Genomic DNA, 8,198 nt, shown 5'->3' on the forward strand with positions numbered 1-8,198 from the left:
TGGTACCTTCTCTGGAGTCTTCAGAGAAGGACCGAATCTGTATTGCCTCCCGCCTCTGGCTGTACTGCTAGACGCCGGAGCAGACGGAGCGGCTGCGGCTGTCTTCTTTCCTTGCTTACGAGGCCAAGGAGAAGGACTACGACGCGCCGGAGCAGCTGGAGTGGCGGCAGGTCTCTTCCGCCCTTGCTGACGAGGCGGAGAAGGAGGAGGCTGGCTGCTCGGGCGCGCCGGCGCAGGCCGAGAAGGAGGCGGAGTGCCGCCATGCGCCGGAGAAGGAGGCTGAGTGCCCTGATCACTCGCCGGAGGAGGAGGCGGAGGAGGAGGCGGAGGCATCCAGTTCGGAAGGTTGAAGGGCTCCTTCTGCCATAGGCATGGAGTCTTCAGACAAGAACCCAGCCGAGTCTCCCCGTCACCCGTAGGGTGGTCAAGCTCGAGCTCCTCAAATCCGTCCATGATTTCATCCACCATCACCCTAGCATATCCTTCTGGAATCGGCCGACAGTGAAAAGTTGCGCCAGGTTCAGGAGGTGCAACAGAGCCAACAACCGCCTTGACTTTCAATTTCATCCATTGCGTCATAAGGTGGCAATGCTGAGACCCCGTGATAGCATCCACGGGGTAGCTAGCAGGAGCCGTGAAGACAGTCTCCTGAAGCAGCTCGGTGGAAGCCACGCTGCTTCTCCGCTGAGATGGCGGGGTAGCTTCGGGTGTAGCTTCGGCAGGTCGCGTGCTGCAAACTGCGTCTCGTTCCTCTAGCGCTTGTACCCTTGCGTGCAGCGCCTGTAGTTGGGTCAACTCCTTTTTCTTCTTCCTCTCCAGGCGTTTGTAACCACCTGCGTCGGGAAATCCAGCCTTCCACGAAAGGGAGTCTGGTGTGCCTCGTGTCCGTCCGGGGTGCTCAGGATTCCCGAGGGCCTATGTGAGCTTGTCGTTCTCTCTGTCGGAATGAACGTCCCTTGCTGCGCTTTTTCGATATACTCCTGAAGCTTCCCGATGGGTGTGTTCAGATGCTCGTTGGTCCAAACGCATTTCCATGTTACAGGGTCCAATTTTCCCCCAACCCCGAAGGACCAAGTCCTGCAACAGTCTGGCCAGTGTCACATCTCTAGTTCGATCCCTTTATCAAGGAGGTCATTCTCAGCCTTGTCCCACAACGGCCATGCTTTTAGGTAGCCACCTGACCCCGTGCGATGGTGATGCTTCTTCTTTGCAGCATTTTTCTTATTTGTCGCTGACATCTTCGCTGCTCTCTCAGATTTCTTTTTGGCGACAAATGCGGCCCACTGATCTTTGATCTTCTCAAATCGGCCGATGAATTCTGGAGTCTTGTCTTGGTCGACAAACGATGATTTCAGCTCATTCTTCCACCTCCTGAAATGCTCAGCCATCTTCTTAAGAGCATAAGCCTTGATCATTGGCTTTTTAACTGGATTCTCCGGATCCTCCTCTGGCGGGAAGGTGAAAATTTCCTGCAGCGCGGTCCAAAGATCAGCTTTCTTCCTATCGCTGACATAAGACACCTGAGAGTCTTTGTCCTTAGGCTTCAACCATTGCTCGATGCTGATCAGGATCATGTCCCTAACTAGAACCCCGCACTGAGCATTAAAGTTTTGCTTGGTCCGGAGGGGTTCAATCGGTTGGCTAGCGCGATCAATTTCGATGATCGTGTACCTTTCATCCGTGCGCAACTTTCTCTTCGGGCCTTGTCTCGCTACCGAAGTGTTGCTCGATCCAGAGGGCTAGAAAAGAAGAAAAAGAAGAGAGTTAATATGTGTACATACCAAAAACAATTAATGCATCAATTAGCTATAGTCAGCACATGCTTAATTAATATATATACCTGGCCGGACTCCGTTCGGTCACCGGAGCCGTCATCACGGTGTCCTTCCTCCTCCATTCGGTCACCGGAGCCATCATCATGGTGTCCTTCTTCCTCCATTCGGTCACCGGAGCCATCATCACGGTGTCCGGCCTCCTCCATTGTTTGATCATCGTCGTAGCCTGCTTCTTCATCCAGTCTTTCCAGACCATCGGTGCATTTGTCGTTCAGAAACGACAAGTTGGCATCACTTCCGTGTGCGATTATTGAAGGAAATATGCCCTAGAGGCAATAATAAAGTTATTATTTATTTCCTTATATCATGATAAATTTTTATTATTCATGCTAGAATTGTATTAACCGGAAACATAATACTTGTGTGAATACATAGACAAACAGAGTGTCACTAGTATGCCTCTACTTGACTAGCACGTTGATCAAAGATGGTTATGTTTCCTAGCCATTGACATGAGTTTTCATTTGATTAACGGGATCACATCATTAGGAGAATGATGTGATTGACTTGACCCATTCCGTTAGCTTAGCACACGATCGTTTAGTATTCTGCTATTGCTTTCTTCATGACTTATACATGTTCCTATGATGCTATCGTTTAGTACTTGTTGGGTTGGCGTATTTCGAGATTAGGATTTGTCACTCTGATTGTCGAAGAGGTATCTCTGGGCCCACTCGGTAATGCACATCACTATATGCCTTGCAAGCATTGCAACTAATGAGTTAGTTGAGGGATGATGTATTATGGAACGAGTAAAGAGACTTGCCGGTAACGAGATTGAACTAGGTATTGAGATACCGACGATCGAATCTCGGGCAAGTAAAATACCGATGACAAAGGGAACAAACGTATGTTGTTATGCGGTTTGACCGATAAAGATCTTCATAGAATATGTGGGAGCCAATATGAGCATCCAGGTTCCGCTATTGGTTATTGACCGGAGACGTGTCTCGGTCATGTCTACATAGTTCTCGAACCCGTAGGGTCCGCACGCTTAAAGTTCGATGACGGTTATATTATGAGTTTATGTATTTTGATGTACCGAAGGTAGTTCGGAGTCCCGGATGTGATCACGGACATGACGAGGAGTCTCGAAATGGTCGAGACATAAAGATCGATATATTGGACGACTATGTTTGGACATCGGAAAGTTTCCGGGAGGTTTTAGACAGTTACCGGAGAACCGGGGGGTTATCGGAACCCCCGGGGGGGTTTATTGGGCCATAATGGGCCTTAGTGGAGGAGAGGAAGGGAGGCAAGGCAGGCCGCGCGCCCCCCTCCCCTCTGGTCCGAATTGGACTAGGAGGAGGGGGCGGAGCCCCCCTTTTTCCTTCTCTCCCTCTCTTCCTTCCTTCCCCTCTCGTTCTTGGAATAGGAAAGGGAGGGGGGCAAACCTACTTGGAGTAGGTTTCCCCCTCCTAGGGCGCGCCACCTCCTAGGCCGGCCCTCTCCTCTTCCCCCCTTTATATACGGAGGAGGGGGCACCTCTAGACACACAAGTTGATCACGTTGATCTCTCCTAGCCGTGTTCGGTGCCCCCCTCCACCATAATCCACCTCGATAATATCGTAGCGGTGCTTAGGCGAAGCCCTGCGTCGGTAGAACATCATCATCATCACCACGTCGTCGTGCTGACAAAACTCTCCCTCAACACTCGGCTGGATCGGAGCTCGAGGGACGTCATCGAGTTGAACGTGTGCAGAACTCGGAGGTGCCGTGCGTTCGGTACTTGGATCGGTCGGATCGTGAAGACGTACGACTACTTCCTCTACATTGTGTCAACGCTTCCGTTATCAGTCTACGAGGGTACGTGGACACACCCTCCCCTCTTGTTGCTATGCATCACCATGATTTTGCGTGTGCGTAGGAATTTTTTTGAAATTACTACGTTCCCCAACAGTGGCATCCGAGCCAGGTTTTATGCGTTGATGTAATATGCACGAGCAGAACACAAGTGAGTTGTGGACGATATAAGTCATACTGCTTACCAGCATGTCACACTTTGGTTCGGCGGTATTGTTGGATGAAGCGGCCCGGACCGACATTACGCGTACGCTTACGCGAGACTGGTTTTACCGCCGTGCTATGCACACAGGTGACTAGCGGGTGTCAGTTTCTCCAACTTTAGTTGAACCGAGTGTGGCTACGCCCGGTCCTTGCGAAGGTTAACACAGCACCAACTTGACAAACTATCGTTGTGGTTTTGATGCGTAGGTAAGAACGGTTCTTGCTCAGCCTGTAGCAGCCACGTAAAACTTGCAACAACAAAGTAGAGGACGTCTAACTCATTTTTGCAGGGCATGTTGTGATGTGATATGGGTCAAGGCATGATGCTATATTTTATTGTATGAGATGATCATGTTTTGTAACCGAGTTATCGGCAACTGGCAGGAGCCATATGGTTGTCGCTTTATTGTATGCAATGCAATCGCCCTGTAATGCTTTACTTTATCACTAAGCGGTAGCGATAGTCGTAGAAGCATAAGTTGGGAGACGACAATGATGCTACGATGGAGATCAAGGTGTCGCGCCGGTGACGATGGTGAGCATGACGGTGCTTCGGAGATGGAGATCACAAGCACAAGATGATGATGGCCATATCATATCACTTATATTGATTGCATGTGATGTTTATCTTTTATGCATCTTATCTTGCTTTGATTAACGGTAGCATTATAAGATGATCTCCCACTAAATTATCAAGGTATAAGTGTTCTCCCTGAGTATGCACCGTTGCAAAAGTTCTTCGTGCTGAGACACCACGTGATGATCGGGTGTGATAGGCTCTACGTTCAAATACAACGGGTGCAAAACAGTTGCACACGTGGAATACTCAGGTTAAACTTGACGAGCCTAGCATATAACAGATATGGCCTCGGAACACTGAGACCGAAAGGTCGAGCATGAATCGTATAGTAGATATGATCAACATAGTGATGTTCACCATTGAAACTACTCCATCTCACGTGATGATCGGACATGGTTTAGTTGATTTGGATCACGTGATCACTTAGAGGATTAGAGGGATGTCTATCTAAGTGGGAGTTCTTAAGTAATATGATTAAATTGAACTTCAATTTATCATGAACTTAGTACCTGATAGTATCTTGCTTGTCTATGTTGTTGTAGATAGATGGCCCGTGCTGTTGTTCCGTTGAATTTTAATGCGTTCCTTGAGAAAACAAAGTTGAAAGATGATGGTAGCAGTTACACAGACTGGGTCCGTAACTTGAGGATTATCCTCATTGCTACACATAAGTATTACGTCCTGGAAGCACCGCTAGGTGCCAAGCCTGCTGCAGGAGCAACACCAGATGTTATGAACGTCTAGCAGAGCAAAGATGATGACTACTCGATAGTTCAGTGTGCCATGCTTTACGGCTTAGAACCGGGTCTTCAACGACGTTTTGAACGTCATGGAGCATATGAGATGTTCCAGGAGTTGAAGTTAATATTTCAAGCAAATGCCCGGATTGAGAGATATGAAGTCTCCAATAAGTTCTATAGCTGCAAGATGGATGAGAATAGTTCTGTCAGTGAGCATATACTCAAAATGTCTGGGTATAATAATCACTTGATTCAGCTGGGAGTTAATCTTCCAGATGATAGCGTCATTGACAGAATTCTCCAATCACTGCAACCAAGCTACAAGAGCTTCGTGATGAACTATAATATGCAAGGGATGGAAAAGACTATTCCCGAGCTCTTCGCAATGCTAAAGGCTGCGGAGGTAGAAATCAAAAAGGAGCATCAAGTGTTGATGGTGAAAAAAACCACCAGTTTCAAGAAAAAGGGCAAAGGGAAGAAGAAGGGGAACTTCAAGAAGAATGGCAAACAAGTTGTTGTTCAGGAGAAGAACCCAAGTCTGGACCTAAGCCTGAGACTGAGTGCTTCTAGTGCAAGCAGACTGGTCACTGGAAGCGGAACTGCCCCAAGTATTTGGCGGATAAGAAGGATGGCAAGGTGAACAAAGGTATATGTGATATACATGTTATTGATGTGTACCTTACTAATGCTCGCAGTAGCACCTGGGTATTTGATACTGGTTCTGTTGCTAATATTTGCCACCCGAAACAGGGACTACGGATTAAGCAAAGATTGGCTAAGGACAAGGTGATGATGCGCGTGGGAAATGGTTCCAAAGTCGATGTGATCGTGGTCGGCACGCTACCTCTACATCTACCTTCGGGATTAATTTCAGACCAAAATAATTGTTATTTGGTGCCAGCGTTGAGCATGAACATTATATCTGGATCTTGTTTGATGCGAGACGGTTATTCATTTAAATCAGAGAATAATGGTTGTTCTATTTATATGAGTAATATCTTTTATGGTCATGCACCCTTGAAGAGTGGTCTATTTTTGTTGAATCTCAATAGTAGTGATACACATATTCATAATATTGAAACCAAAAGATGCAGAGTTGATAATGATAGTGCAACTTATTTGTGGCACTGCCGTTTGGGTCATATCGGTGTAAAGCGCATGAAGAAACTCCATACTGATGGACTTTTGGAACCACTTGATTATGAATCACTTGGTACTTTCGAACCATGCCTCATGGGCAAGATGACTAAAACGTTGTTCTCTGGAACTATGGAGCGAGCAACTGATTTATTGGAGATCATACATACTGATGTATGTGGTCCAATGAATGTTGAGGCTCGCGGCGGGTATCGTTATTTTCTCACCTTCACAGATGATTTGAGCAGATATGGGTATATCTACTTGATGAAGCATAAGTCTGAAACATTTGAAAAGTTCAAAGAATTTCAGAGTGAAGTGGAAAATCATCGTAACAAGAAAATAAAGTTTCTACGATCTGATCGTGGAGGAGAATATTTGAGTTATGAGTTTGGTCTTCATTTGAAACAATGCGAAATAGTTTCGCAACTCACGCCACCCGGAACACCACAGCGTAATGATGTGTCCGAACGTCGTAGTCGTACTTTACTAGATATGGTGCGATCTATGATGTCTCTTACTGATTTACCACTATTGTTTTGGGGTTATGCTCTAGAGACTGCTGCATTCACATTAAATAGGGCACCATCTAAATCCGTTGAGACGATGCCTTATGAACTATGGTTTGGCAAGAAACCAAAGTTGTCGTTTCTTAAAGTTTGGGGCTGCGATGCCTATGTGAAAAAGCTTCAACCTGATAAGCTCGAACCCAAATCGCAGAAATGTGTCTTCATAGGATACCCAAAAGGGACTGTTGGGTACACCTTCTATCACAGATCCGAAGGGAAGACTTTTGTTGCTAAGTTTGGATCCTTTCTAGAGAAGGAGTTTTTGTCGAAAGAAGTGAGTGGAAGGAAAGTAGAACTTGATGAGGTAACTGTACCTGCTCCCTTATTGGAAAGTAGGTTATCACAGAAATCTGTTCCTGTGACTCCTACACCAATTAGTGAGGAAGTTAATGATGATGATCATGAAACTTCAGATCAAGTTGTTAGTGAACCTCGTAGGTCAACCAGAGTAAGCTCCGCACCAGAGTGGTACGGTAATCCTGTTCTGGAGGTTATGTTACTAGACCATGACGAACCTACGAACTATGAAGAAGCGATGGTGAGCCCAGATTCCGCAAAATGGTTTGAGGCCATGAAATCTGAGATGGGATCCATGTATGAGAACAAAGTGTGGACTTTGGTTGACTTGCCCGATGATCGGCAAGCAATTGAGAATAAATGGATCTTCAAGAAGAAGACTGACGCTGACAGTAATGTTACTGTCTATAAAGCTTGACTTGTTGCAAAAGGTTTTCGACAAGTTCAAGGGATTGACTACGATGAGACTTTCTCACCCGTAGCGATGCTTAAGTCTGTCCGAATCATGTTAGCAATTGCCGCATTATATGATTATGAAATTTGGCAAATGGATGTCAAAACTGCATTCCTGAATGGATTTCTGGAAGAAGAGTTGTATATGATGCAAGCGGAAGGTTTTATCGATCCAAAGGGAGCTAACAAAGTGTGCAAGCTCCAGCGATCCATTTATGGACTGGTGCAAGCCTCTCGGAGTTGGAATAAACGTTTTGATAGTGTGATCAAAGCATATGGTTTTATACAGACTTTTGGAGAAGCCTGTATTTACAAGAAAGTGAGTGGGAGCTCTGTAGCATTTCTGATATTATATGTGGATGACATATTGTTGATCGGAAATGATATAGAATTTCTGGATAGCATAAAGGGATATTTGAACAAGAGTTTTTCAATGAAAGACCTCGGTGAAGCTGCTTATATATTCGGCATCAAGATCTATAGAGATAGATCAAGACGCTTAATTGGACTTTCACAAAGCACATACCTTGACAAAGTTTTGAAGAAGTTCAAAATGGATCAAGCAAAGAAAGGGTTCTTG

The sequence above is a fragment of the Triticum aestivum genome, chromosome 6D, assembly GCF_018294505.1.
Source record: "Triticum aestivum cultivar Chinese Spring chromosome 6D, IWGSC CS RefSeq v2.1, whole genome shotgun sequence".
In the NCBI taxonomy this organism is placed as follows: Eukaryota; Viridiplantae; Streptophyta; class Magnoliopsida; order Poales; family Poaceae; genus Triticum; species Triticum aestivum.